Source organism: Vitis vinifera, chromosome 6 (genome assembly GCF_030704535.1).
Source record: "Vitis vinifera cultivar Pinot Noir 40024 chromosome 6, ASM3070453v1".
Classification (NCBI taxonomy): domain Eukaryota; kingdom Viridiplantae; phylum Streptophyta; class Magnoliopsida; order Vitales; family Vitaceae; genus Vitis; species Vitis vinifera.
This window is the reverse complement of record NC_081810.1, coordinates 12518676-12533060: the sequence shown is the minus strand read 5'-3', so window position 1 is coordinate 12533060 and position 14385 is coordinate 12518676.

Sequence of the window (14385 nt, the reverse complement as noted above, 5' to 3'; positions counted from 1 at the left end):
TGACTACCGGAAATGGGTCCAATCAATGTGAGAACCGAAAAATGGTAGAATCCGGGCGACTACCCGTAAATGGTAGAATCCGTGCGATTATCGAAAAACTGTTCGGGTGAGTACCGAAAAATGGTCCAATCAATGTGAGTACCGAAAAATGGTCGAATCCGTGCGAGTACCGGGAAAAGGTATAATCCGTGCGAGAATCGAAAAACTGTTCGGTTGACTACCGGAAATGGGTCCAATCAATGTGAGTACCGAAAGATGGTAGAATCCGGGCGACTACCCGTAAATGATAGAATCCGTGCGATTATCGAAAAACTGTTCGGGTGTGTACCGAAAAATGGTCCAATCAGTGTGAGTACCGAAAAATGGTCGAATCCGTGCGAGTACCGGGAAAAGGTAGAATCCGTGCGAGTATCGAAAAACTGTTCGGGTGACTACCGGAAATGGGTCCAATCAATGTGAGAACCGAAAAATGGTAGAATCCGGGCGACTACCCGTAAATGGTAGAATCCGTGCGATTATCGAAAAACTGTTCGGGTGTGTAGCGAAAAATGGTCCAATCAATGTGAGTACCGAAAAATGGTAGAATCCGGGCGACTACCCGTAAATGGTAGAATCCGTGCGATTATCGAAAAACTGTTCGGGTGTGTACCGAAAAATGGTCCAATCAGTGTGAGTACTGAAAAATGTTCGAATCCGTGCGAGTACCTGGAAAAGGTAGAATCCGTGCGACTATCGAAAAACTGTTCGGTTGACTACCGGAAATGGGTCCAATCAATGTGAGTACCGAAAGATGGTAGAATCCGGGCGACTACCCGTAAATGGTAGAATCCGTGCGATTATCGAAAAACTGTTCGGGTGTGTACCGAAAAATGGTCCAATCAGTGTGAGTACCGAAAAATGGTCGAATCCGTGCGAGTACCGGGAAAAGGTAGAATCCGTGCGACTATCGAAAAACTGTTCGGTTGACTACCGGAAATGGGTCCAATCAATGTGAGTACCGAAAGATAGTAGAATCCGGGCGACTACCCGTAAATGGTAGAATCCGTGCGAGTATCGAAAAACTGTTCGGGTGACTACCGGAAATGGGTCCAATCAATGTGAGAACCGAAAAATGGTAGAATCCGGGCGACTACCCGTAAATGGTAGAATCCGTGCGATTATCGAAAAACTGTTCGGGTGAGTACCGAAAAATGGTCCAATCAATGTGAGTACCGAAAAATGGTCGAATCCGTGCGAGTACCGGGAAAAGGTAGAATCCGTGCGAGAATCGAAAAACTGTTCGGTTGACTACCGGAAATGGGTCCAATCAATGTGAGTACCGAAAGATGGTAGAATCCGGGCGACTACCCGTAAATGATAGAATCCGTGCGATTATCGAAAAACTGTTCGGGTGTGTACCGAAAAATGGTCCAATCAGTGTGAGTACCGAAAAATGGTCGAATCCGTGCGAGTACCGGGAAAAGGTAGAATCCGTGCGACTATCGAAAAACTGTTCGGGTGACTACCGGAAATGGGTCCAATCAATGTGAGAACCGAAAAATGGTAGAATCCGGGCGACTACCCGTAAATGGTAGAATCCGTGCGATTATCGAAAAACTGTTCGGGTGTGTAGCGAAAAATGGTCCAATCAATGTGAGTACCGAAAAATGGTAGAATCCGGGCGACTACCCGTAAATGGTAGAATCCGTGCGATTATCGAAAAACTGTTCGGGTGTGTACCGAAAAATGGTCCAATCAGTGTGAGTACTGAAAAATGTTCGAATCCGTGCGAGTACCTGGAAAAGGTAGAATCCGTGCGACTATCGAAAAACTGTTCGGTTGACTACCGGAAATGGGTCCAATCAATGTGAGTACCGAAAGATGGTAGAATCCGGGCGACTACCCGTAAATGGTAGAATCCGTGCGAGTATCGAAAAACTGTTCGGGTGACTACCGGAAATGGGTCCAATCAATGTGAGAACCGAAAAATGGTAGAATCCGGGCGACTACCCGTAAATGGTAGAATCCGTGCGATTATCGAAAAACTGTTCGGGTGAGTACCGAAAAATGGTCCAATCAATGTGAGTACCGAAAAATGGTCGAATCCGTGCGAGTACCGGGAAAAGGTATAATCCGTGCGAGAATCGAAAAACTGTTCGGTTGACTACCGGAAATGGGTCCAATCAATGTGAGTACCGAAAGATGGTAGAATCCGGGCGACTACCCGTAAATGATAGAATCCGTGCGATTATCGAAAAACTGTTCGGGTGTGTACCGAAAAATGGTCCAATCAGTGTGAGTACCGAAAAATGGTCGAATCCGTGCGAGTACCGGGAAAAGGTAGAATCCGTGCGAGTATCGAAAAACTGTTCGGGTGACTACCGGAAATGGGTCCAATCAATGTGAGAACCGAAAAATGGTAGAATCCGGGCGACTACCCGTAAATGGTAGAATCCGTGCGATTATCGAAAAACTGTTCGGGTGTGTAGCGAAAAATGGTCCAATCAATGTGAGTACCGAAAAATGGTAGAATCCGGGCGACTACCCGTAAATGGTAGAATCCGTGCGATTATCGAAAAACTGTTCGGGTGTGTACCGAAAAATGGTCCAATCAGTGTGAGTACTGAAAAATGTTCGAATCCGTGCGAGTACCTGGAAAAGGTAGAATCCGTGCGACTATCGAAAAACTGTTCGGTTGACTACCGGAAATGGGTCCAATCAATGTGAGTACCGAAAGATGGTAGAATCCGGGCGACTACCCGTAAATGGTAGAATCCGTGCGATTATCGAAAAACTGTTCGGGTGTGTACCGAAAAATGGTCCAATCAGTGTGAGTACCGAAAAATGGTCGAATCCGTGCGAGTACCGGGAAAAGGTAGAATCCGTGCGACTATCGAAAAACTGTTCGGGTGACTACCGGAAATGGGTCCAATCAATGTGAGTACCGAAAAATGGTAGAATCCGGGCGACTACCCGTAAATGGTAGAATCCTTGCGATTATCGAAAAACTGTTCGGGTGTGTACCGAAAAATGGTCCAATCAGTGTGAGTACCGAAAACTGGTCGAATCCGTGCGAGTACCGGGAAAAGGTAGAATCCGTGCGAGTATCGAAAAACTGTTCGGGTGTGTACCGAAAAATGGTCCAATCAGTGTGAGTACTGAAAAATGTTCGAATCCGTGCGAGTACCTGGAAAAGGTAGAATCCGTGCGACTATCGAAAAACTGTTCGGTTGACTACCGGAAATGGGTCCAATCAATGTGAGTACCGAAAGATGGTAGAATCCGGGCGACTACCCGTAAATGGTAGAATCCGTGCGAGTATCGAAAAACTGTTCGGGTGACTACCGGAAATGGGTCCAATCAATGTGAGAACCGAAAAATGGTAGAATCCGGGCGACTACCCGTAAATGGTAGAATCCGTGCGATTATCGAAAAACTGTTCGGGTGAGTACCGAAAAATGGTCCAATCAATGTGAGTACCGAAAAATGGTCGAATCCGTGCGAGTACCGGGAAAAGGTAGAATCCGTGCGAGAATCGAAAAACTGTTCGGTTGACTACCGGAAATGGGTCCAATCAATGTGAGTACCGAAAGATGGTAGAATCCGGGCGACTACCCGTAAATGATAGAATCCGTGCGATTATCGAAAAACTGTTCGGGTGTGTACCGAAAAATGGTCCAATCAGTGTGAGTACCGAAAAATGGTCGAATCCGTGCGAGTACCGGGAAAAGGTAGAATCCGTGCGACTATCGAAAAACTGTTCGGGTGACTACCGGAAATGGGTCCAATCAATGTGAGAACCGAAAAATGGTAGAATCCGGGCGACTACCCGTAAATGGTAGAATCCGTGCGATTATCGAAAAACTGTTCGGGTGTGTAGCGAAAAATGGTCCAATCAATGTGAGTACCGAAAAATGGTAGAATCCGGGCGACTACCCGTAAATGGTAGAATCCGTGCGATTATCGAAAAACTGTTCGGGTGTGTACCGAAAAATGGTCCAATCAGTGTGAGTACTGAAAAATGTTCGAATCCGTGCGAGTACCTGGAAAAGGTAGAATCCGTGCGACTATCGAAAAACTGTTCGGTTGACTACCGGAAATGGGTCCAATCAATGTGAGTACCGAAAGATGGTAGAATCCGGGCGACTACCCGTAAATGGTAGAATCCGTGCGAGTATCGAAAAACTGTTCGGGTGACTACCGGAAATGGGTCCAATCAATGTGAGAACCGAAAAATGGTAGAATCCGGGCGACTACCCGTAAATGGTAGAATCCGTGCGATTATCGAAAAACTGTTCGGGTGAGTACCGAAAAATGGTCCAATCAATGTGAGTACCGAAAAATGGTCGAATCCGTGCGAGTACCGGGAAAAGGTATAATCCGTGCGAGAATCGAAAAACTGTTCGGTTGACTACCGGAAATGGGTCCAATCAATGTGAGTACCGAAAGATGGTAGAATCCGGGCGACTACCCGTAAATGATAGAATCCGTGCGATTATCGAAAAACTGTTCGGGTGTGTACCGAAAAATGGTCCAATCAGTGTGAGTACCGAAAAATGGTCGAATCCGTGCGAGTACCGGGAAAAGGTAGAATCCGTGCGAGTATCGAAAAACTGTTCGGGTGACTACCGGAAATGGGTCCAATCAATGTGAGAACCGAAAAATGGTAGAATCCGGGCGACTACCCGTAAATGGTAGAATCCGTGCGATTATCGAAAAACTGTTCGGGTGTGTAGCGAAAAATGGTCCAATCAATGTGAGTACCGAAAAATGGTAGAATCCGGGCGACTACCCGTAAATGGTAGAATCCGTGCGATTATCGAAAAACTGTTCGGGTGTGTACCGAAAAATGGTCCAATCAGTGTGAGTACTGAAAAATGTTCGAATCCGTGCGAGTACCTGGAAAAGGTAGAATCCGTGCGACTATCGAAAAACTGTTCGGTTGACTACCGGAAATGGGTCCAATCAATGTGAGTACCGAAAGATGGTAGAATCCGGGCGACTACCCGTAAATGGTAGAATCCGTGCGAGTATCGAAAAACTGTTCGGGTGACTACCGGAAATGGGTCCAATCAATGTGAGAACCGAAAAATGGTAGAATCCGGGCGACTACCCGTAAATGGTAGAATCCGTGCGAGTATCAAAAAACTGTTCGGGTGTGTACCGAAAAATGGTCCAATCAGTGTGAGTACCGAAAAATGGTCGAATCCGTGCGAGTACCGGGAAAAGGTAGAATCCGTGCGAGTATCGAAAAACTGTTCGGGTGACTACCGGAAATGGGTCCAATCAATGTGAGAACCGAAAAATGGTAGAATCCGGGCGACTACCCGTAAATGGTAGAATCCGTGCGATTATCGAAAAACTGTTCGGGTGTGTACCGAAAAATGGTCCAATCAGTGTGAGTACCGAAAAATGGTCGAATCCGTGCGAGTACCGGGAAAAGGTAGAATCCGTGCGACTATCGAAAAACTGTTCGGGTGACTACCGGAAATGGGTCCAATCAATGTGAGTACCGAAAAATGGTAGAATCCGGGCGACTACCCGTAAATGGTAGAATCCTTGCGATTATCGAAAAACTGTTCGGGTGTGTACCGAAAAATGGTCCAATCAGTGTGAGTACCGAAAACTGGTCGAATCCGTGCGAGTACCGGGAAAAGGTAGAATCCGTGCGAGTATCGAAAAACTGTTCGGGTGTGTACCGAAAAATGGTCCAATCAGTGTGAGTACTGAAAAATGTTCGAATCCGTGCGAGTACCTGGAAAAGGTAGAATCCGTGCGACTATCGAAAAACTGTTCGGTTGACTACCGGAAATGGGTCCAATCAATGTGAGTACCGAAAGATGGTAGAATCCGGGCGACTACCCGTAAATGGTAGAATCCGTGCGAGTATCGAAAAACTGTTCGGGTGACTACCGGAAATGGGTCCAATCAATGTGAGAACCGAAAAATGGTAGAATCCGGGCGACTACCCGTAAATGGTAGAATCCGTGCGATTATCGAAAAACTGTTCGGGTGAGTACCGAAAAATGGTCCAATCAATGTGAGTACCGAAAAATGGTCGAATCCGTGCGAGTACCGGGAAAAGGTAGAATCCGTGCGAGAATCGAAAAACTGTTCGGTTGACTACCGGAAATGGGTCCAATCAATGTGAGTACCGAAAGATGGTAGAATCTGGGCGACTACCCGTAAATGATAGAATCCGTGCGATTATCGAAAAACTGTTCGGGTGTGTACCGAAAAATGGTCCAATCAGTGTGAGTACCGAAAAATGGTCGAATCCGTGCGAGTACCGGGAAAAGGTAGAATCCGTGCGAGTATCGAAAAACTGTTCGGGTGACTACCGGAAATGGGTCCAATCAATGTGAGAACCGAAAAATGGTAGAATCCGGGCGACTACCCGTAAATGGTAGAATCCGTGCGATTATCGAAAAACTGTTCGGGTGTGTAGCGAAAAATGGTCCAATCAATGTGAGTACCGAAAAATGGTAGAATCCGGGCGACTACCCGTAAATGGTAGAATCCGTGCGATTATCGAAAAACTGTTCGGGTGTGTACCGAAAAATGGTCCAATCAGTGTGAGTACTGAAAAATGTTCGAATCCGTGCGAGTACCTGGAAAAGGTAGAATCCGTGCGACTATCGAAAAACTGTTCGGTTGACTACCGGAAATGGGTCCAATCAATGTGAGTACCGAAAGATGGTAGAATCCGGGCGACTACCCGTAAATGGTAGAATCCGTGCGAGTATCGAAAAACTGTTCGGGTGACTACCGGAAATGGGTCCAATCAATGTGAGAACCGAAAAATGGTAGAATCCGGGCGACTACCCGTAAATGGTAGAATCCGTGCGATTATCGAAAAACTGTTCGGGTGAGTACCGAAAAATGGTCCAATCAATGTGAGTACCGAAAAATGGTCGAATCCGTGCGAGTACCGGGAAAAGGTATAATCCGTGCGAGAATCGAAAAACTGTTCGGTTGACTACCGGAAATGGGTCCAATCAATGTGAGTACCGAAAGATGGTAGAATCTGGGCGACTACCCGTAAATGATAGAATCCGTGCGATTATCGAAAAACTGTTCGGGTGTGTACCGAAAAATGGTCCAATCAGTGTGAGTACCGAAAAATGGTCGAATCCGTGCGAGTACCGGGAAAAGGTAGAATCCGTGCGAGTATCGAAAAACTGTTCGGGTGACTACCGGAAATGGGTCCAATCAATGTGAGAACCGAAAAATGGTAGAATCCGGGCGACTACCCGTAAATGGTAGAATCCGTGCGATTATCGAAAAACTGTTCGGGTGTGTAGCGAAAAATGGTCCAATCAATGTGAGTACCGAAAAATGGTAGAATCCGGGCGACTACCCGTAAATGGTAGAATCCGTGCGATTATCGAAAAACTGTTCGGGTGTGTACCGAAAAATGGTCCAATCAGTGTGAGTACTGAAAAATGTTCGAATCCGTGCGAGTACCTGGAAAAGGTAGAATCCGTGCGACTATCGAAAAACTGTTCGGTTGACTACCGGAAATGGGTCCAATCAATGTGAGTACCGAAAGATGGTAGAATCCGGGCGACTACCCGTAAATGGTAGAATCCGTGCGAGTATCGAAAAACTGTTCGGGTGACTACCGGAAATGGGTCCAATCAATGTGAGAACCGAAAAATGGTAGAATCCGGGCGACTACCCGTAAATGGTAGAATCCGTGCGAGTATCAAAAAACTGTTCGGGTGTGTACCGAAAAATGGTCCAATCAGTGTGAGTACCGAAAAATGGTCGAATCCGTGCGAGTACCGGGAAAAGGTAGAATCCGTGCGAGTATCGAAAAACTGTTCGGGTGACTACCGGAAATGGGTCCAATCAATGTGAGAACCGAAAAATGGTAGAATCCGGGCGACTACCCGTAAATGGTAGAATCCGTGCGATTATCGAAAAACTGTTCGGGTGTGTAGCGAAAAATGGTCCAATCAATGTGAGTACCGAAAAATGGTAGAATCCGGGCGACTACCCGTAAATGGTAGAATCCGTGCGATTATCGAAAAACTGTTCGGGTGTGTACCGAAAAATGGTCCAATCAGTGTGAGTACCGAAAACTGGTCGAATCCGTGCGAGTACCGGGAAAAGGTAGAATCCGTGCGAGTATCGAAAAACTGTTCGGGTGTGTACCGAAAAATGGTCCAATCAGTGTGAGTACCGAAAAATGTTCTAATCCGTGCGAGTACCTGGAAAAGGTAGAATCCGTGCGACTATCGAAAAACTGTTCGGTTGACTACCGGAAATGGGTCCAATCAATGTGAGTACCGAAAGATAGTAGAATCCGGGCGACTACCCGTAAATGGTAGAATCCGTGCGAGTATCGAAAAACTGTTCGGGTGAGTACCGAAAAATGGTCCAATCAGTGTGACTACCGAAAAATGGTCGAATCCGTGCGAGTACCGGGAAAAGGTAGAATCCGTGCGAGTATCGAAAAACTGTTCGGGTGACTACCGGAAATGGGTCCAATCAATGTGAGAACCGAAAAATGGTAGAATCCGGGCGACTACCCGTAAATGGTAGAATCCGTGCGAGTATCGAAAAACTGTTCGGGTGACTACCGGAAATGGGTCCAATCAATGTGAGAATCGAAAAATGGTAGAATCCGGGCGACTACCCGTAAATGGTAGAATCCGTGCGATTATCGAAAAACTGTTCGGGTGTGTACCGAAAAATGGTCCAATCAGTGTGAGTACCGAAAAATGGTCGAATCCGTGCGAGTACCGGGAAAAGGTAGAATCCGTGCGACTATCGAAAAACTGTTCGGGTGACTACCGGAAATGGGTCCAATCAATGTGAGTACCGAAAAATGGTAGAATCCGGGCGACTACCCGTAAATGGTAGAATCCTTGCGATTATCGAAAAACTGTTCGGGTGTGTACCGAAAAATGGTCCAATCAGTGTGAGTACCGAAAACTGGTCGAATCCGTGCGAGTACCGGGAAAAGGTAGAATCCGTGCGAGTATCGAAAAACTGTTCGGGTGTGTACCGAAAAATGGTCCAATCAGTGTGAGTACTGAAAAATGTTCGAATCCGTGCGAGTACCTGGAAAAGGTAGAATCCGTGCGACTATCGAAAAACTGTTCGGTTGACTACCGGAAATGGGTCCAATCAATGTGAGTACCGAAAGATGGTAGAATCCGGGCGACTACCCGTAAATGGTAGAATCCGTGCGAGTATCGAAAAACTGTTCGGGTGACTACCGGAAATGGGTCCAATCAATGTGAGAACCGAAAAATGGTAGAATCCGGGCGACTACCCGTAAATGGTAGAATCCGTGCGATTATCGAAAAACTGTTCGGGTGAGTACCGAAAAATGGTCCAATCAATGTGAGTACCGAAAAATGGTCGAATCCGTGCGAGTACCGGGAAAAGGTAGAATCCGTGCGAGAATCGAAAAACTGTTCGGTTGACTACCGGAAATGGGTCCAATCAATGTGAGTACCGAAAGATGGTAGAATCTGGGCGACTACCCGTAAATGATAGAATCCGTGCGATTATCGAAAAACTGTTCGGGTGTGTACCGAAAAATGGTCCAATCAGTGTGAGTACCGAAAAATGGTCGAATCCGTGCGAGTACCGGGAAAAGGTAGAATCCGTGCGAGTATCGAAAAACTGTTCGGGTGACTACCGGAAATGGGTCCAATCAATGTGAGAACCGAAAAATGGTAGAATCCGGGCGACTACCCGTAAATGGTAGAATCCGTGCGATTATCGAAAAACTGTTCGGGTGTGTAGCGAAAAATGGTCCAATCAATGTGAGTACCGAAAAATGGTAGAATCCGGGCGACTACCCGTAAATGGTAGAATCCGTGCGATTATCGAAAAACTGTTCGGGTGTGTACCGAAAAATGGTCCAATCAGTGTGAGTACTGAAAAATGTTCGAATCCGTGCGAGTACCTGGAAAAGGTAGAATCCGTGCGACTATCGAAAAACTGTTCGGTTGACTACCGGAAATGGGTCCAATCAATGTGAGTACCGAAAGATGGTAGAATCCGGGCGACTACCCGTAAATGGTAGAATCCGTGCGAGTATCGAAAAACTGTTCGGGTGACTACCGGAAATGGGTCCAATCAATGTGAGAACCGAAAAATGGTAGAATCCGGGCGACTACCCGTAAATGGTAGAATCCGTGCGATTATCGAAAAACTGTTCGGGTGACTACCGAAAAATGGTCCAATCAATGTGAGTACCGAAAAATGGTCGAATCCGTGCGAGTACCGGGAAAAGGTATAATCCGTGCGAGAATCGAAAAACTGTTCGGTTGACTACCGGAAATGGGTCCAATCAATGTGAGTACCGAAAGATGGTAGAATCCGGGCGACTACCCGTAAATGATAGAATCCGTGCGATTATCGAAAAACTGTTCGGGTGTGTACCGAAAAATGGTCCAATCAGTGTGAGTACCGAAAAATGGTCGAATCCGTGCGAGTACCGGGAAAAGGTAGAATCCGTGCGAGTATCGAAAAACTGTTCGGGTGACTACCGGAAATGGGTCCAATCAATGTGAGAACCGAAAAATGGTAGAATCCGGGCGACTACCCGTAAATGGTAGAATCCGTGCGATTATCGAAAAACTGTTCGGGTGAGTACCGAAAAATGGTCCAATCAATGTGAGTACCGAAAAATGGTCGAATCCGTGCGAGTACCGGGAAAAGGTAGAATCCCTGCGAGAATCGAAAAACTGTTCGGTTGACTACCGGAAATGGGTCCAATCAATGTGAGTACCGAAAGATGGTAGAATCCGGGCGACTACCCGTAAATGGTAGAATCCGTGCGATTATCGAAAAACTGTTCGGGTGTGTACCGAAAAATGGTCCAATCAGTGTGAGTACCGAAAAATGGTCGAATCCGTGCGAGTACCGGGAAAAGGTAGAATCCGTGCGAGTATCGAAAAACTGTTCGGGTGACTACCGGAAATGGGTCCAATCAATGTGAGAACCGAAAAATGGTAGAATCCGGGCGACTACCCGTAAATGGTAGAATCCGTGCGATTATCGAAAAACTGTTCGGGTGTGTAGCGAAAAATGGTCCAATCAATGTGAGTACCGAAAAATGGTAGAATCCGGGCGACTACCCGTAAATGGTAGAATCCGTGCGATTATCGAAAAACTGTTCGGGTGTGTACCGAAAAATGGTCCAATCAGTGTGAGTACTGAAAAATGTTCGAATCCGTGCGAGTACCTGGAAAAGGTAGAATCCGTGCGACTATCGAAAAACTGTTCGGTTGACTACCGGAAATGGGTCCAATCAATGTGAGTACCGAAAGATGGTAGAATCCGGGCGACTACCCGTAAATGGTAGAATCCGTGCGAGTATCGAAAAACTGTTCGGGTGACTACCGGAAATGGGTCCAATCAATGTGAGAACCGAAAAATGGTAGAATCCGGGCGACTACCCGTAAATGGTAGAATCCGTGCGATTATCGAAAAACTGTTCGGGTGAGTACCGAAAAATGGTCCAATCAATGTGAGTACCGAAAAATGGTCGAATCCGTGCGAGTACCGGGAAAAGGTATAATCCGTGCGAGAATCGAAAAACTGTTCGGTTGACTACCGGAAATGGGTCCAATCAATGTGAGTACCGAAAGATGGTAGAATCCGGGCGACTACCCGTAAATGATAGAATCCGTGCGATTATCGAAAAACTGTTCGGGTGTGTACCGAAAAATGGTCCAATCAGTGTGAGTACCGAAAAATGGTCGAATCCGTGCGAGTACCGGGAAAAGGTAGAATCCGTGCGAGTATCGAAAAACTGTTCGGGTGACTACCGGAAATGGGTCCAATCAATGTGAGAACCGAAAAATGGTAGAATCCGGGCGACTACCCGTAAATGGTAGAATCCGTGCGATTATCGAAAAACTGTTCGGGTGTGTAGCGAAAAATGGTCCAATCAATGTGAGTACCGAAAAATGGTAGAATCCGGGCGACTACCCGTAAGTGGTAGAATCCGTGCGATTATCGAAAAACTGTTCGGGTGTGTACCGAAAAATGGTCCAATCAGTGTGAGTACTGAAAAATGTTCGAATCCGTGCGAGTACCTGGAAAAGGTAGAATCCGTGCGACTATCGAAAAACTGTTCGGTTGACTACCGGAAATGGGTCCAATCAATGTGAGTACCGAAAGATGGTAGAATCCGGGCGACTACCCGTAAATGGTAGAATCCGTGCGAGTATCGAAAAACTGTTCGGGTGACTACCGGAAATGGGTCCAATCAATGTGAGAACCGAAAAATGGTAGAATCCGGGCGACTACCCGTAAATGGTAGAATCCGTGCGAGTATCAAAAAACTGTTCGGGTGTGTACCGAAAAATGGTCCAATCAGTGTGAGTACCGAAAAATGGTCGAATCCGTGCGAGTACCGGGAAAAGGTAGAATCCGTGCGAGTATCGAAAAACTGTTCGGGTGACTACCGGAAATGGGTCCAATCAATGTGAGAACCGAAAAATGGTAGAATCCGGGCGACTACCCGTAAATGGTAGAATCCGTGCGATTATCGAAAAACTGTTCGGGTGTGTAGCGAAAAATGGTCCAATCAATGTGAGTACCGAAAAATGGTAGAATCCGGGCGACTACCCGTAAGTGGTAGAATCCGTGCGATTATCGAAAAACTGTTCGGGTGTGTACCGAAAAATGGTCCAATCAGTGTGAGTACTGAAAAATGTTCGAATCCGTGCGAGTACCTGGAAAAGGTAGAATCCGTGCGACTATCGAAAAACTGTTCGGTTGACTACCGGAAATGGGTCCAATCAATGTGAGTACCGAAAGATGGTAGAATCCGGGCGACTACCCGTAAATGGTAGAATCCGTGCGAGTATCGAAAAACTGTTCGGGTGACTACCGGAAATGGGTCCAATCAATGTGAGAACCGAAAAATGGTAGAATCCGGGCGACTACCCGTAAATGGTAGAATCCGTGCGAGTATCAAAAAACTGTTCGGGTGTGTACCGAAAAATGGTCCAATCAGTGTGAGTACCGAAAAATGGTCGAATCCGTGCGAGTACCGGGAAAAGGTAGAATCCGTGCGAGTATCGAAAAACTGTTCGGGTGACTACCGGAAATGGGTCCAATCAATGTGAGAACCGAAAAATGGTAGAATCCGGGCGACTACCCGTAAATGGTAGAATCCGTGCGATTATCGAAAAACTGTTCGGGTGTGTAGCGAAAAATGGTCCAATCAATGTGAGTACCGAAAAATGGTAGAATCCGGGCGACTACCCGTAAATGGTAGAATCCGTGCGATTATCGAAAAACTGTTCGGGTGTGTACCGAAAAATGGTCCAATCAGTGTGAGTACCGAAAACTGGTCGAATCCGTGCGAGTACCGGGAAAAGGTAGAATCCGTGCGAGTATCGAAAAACTGTTCGGGTGTGTACCGAAAAATGGTCCAATCAGTGTGAGTACCGAAAAATGTTCTAATCCGTGCGAGTACCTGGAAAAGGTAGAATCCGTGCGACTATCGAAAAACTGTTCGGTTGACTACCGGAAATGGGTCCAATCAATGTGAGTACCGAAAGATAGTAGAATCCGGGCGACTACCCGTAAATGGTAGAATCCGTGCGAGTATCGAAAAACTGTTCGGGTGAGTACCGAAAAATGGTCCAATCAGTGTGACTACCGAAAAATGGTCGAATCCGTGCGAGTACCGGGAAAAGGTAGAATCCGTGCGAGTATCGAAAAACTGTTCGGGTGACTACCGGAAATGGGTCCAAATAATGTGAGAACCGAAAAATGGTAGAATCCGGGCGACTACCCGTAAATGGTAGAATCCGTGCGATTATCGAAAAACTGTTCGGGTGTGTAGCGAAAAATGGTCCAATCAATGTGAGTACCGAAAAATGGTAGAATCCGGGCGACTACCCGTAAATGGTAGAATCCGTGCGATTATCGAAAAACTGTTCGGGTGTGTACCGAAAAATGGTCCAATCAGTGTGAGTACCGAAAAATGGTCGAATCCGTGCGAGTACCGGGAAAAGGTAGAATCCGTGCGACTATCGAAAAACATTTCGGGTGACTACCGGAAATGGGTCCAATCAATGTGAGTACCGAAAAATGGTAGAATCCGGGCGACTACCCGTAAATGGTAGAATCCTTGCGATTATCGAAAAACTGTTCGGGTGTGTACCGAAAAATGGTCCAATCAGTGTGAGTACCGAAAACTGGTCGAATCCGTGCGAGTACCGGGAAAAGGTAGAATCCGTGCGAGTATCGAAAAACTGTTCGGGTGTGTACCGAAAAATGGTCCAATCAGTGTGAGTACTGAAAAATGTTCGAATCCGTGCGAGTACCTGGAAAAGGTAGAATCCGTGCGACTATCGAAAAACTGTTCGGTTGACTACCGGAAATGGGTCCAATCAATGTGAGTACCGAAAGATGGTA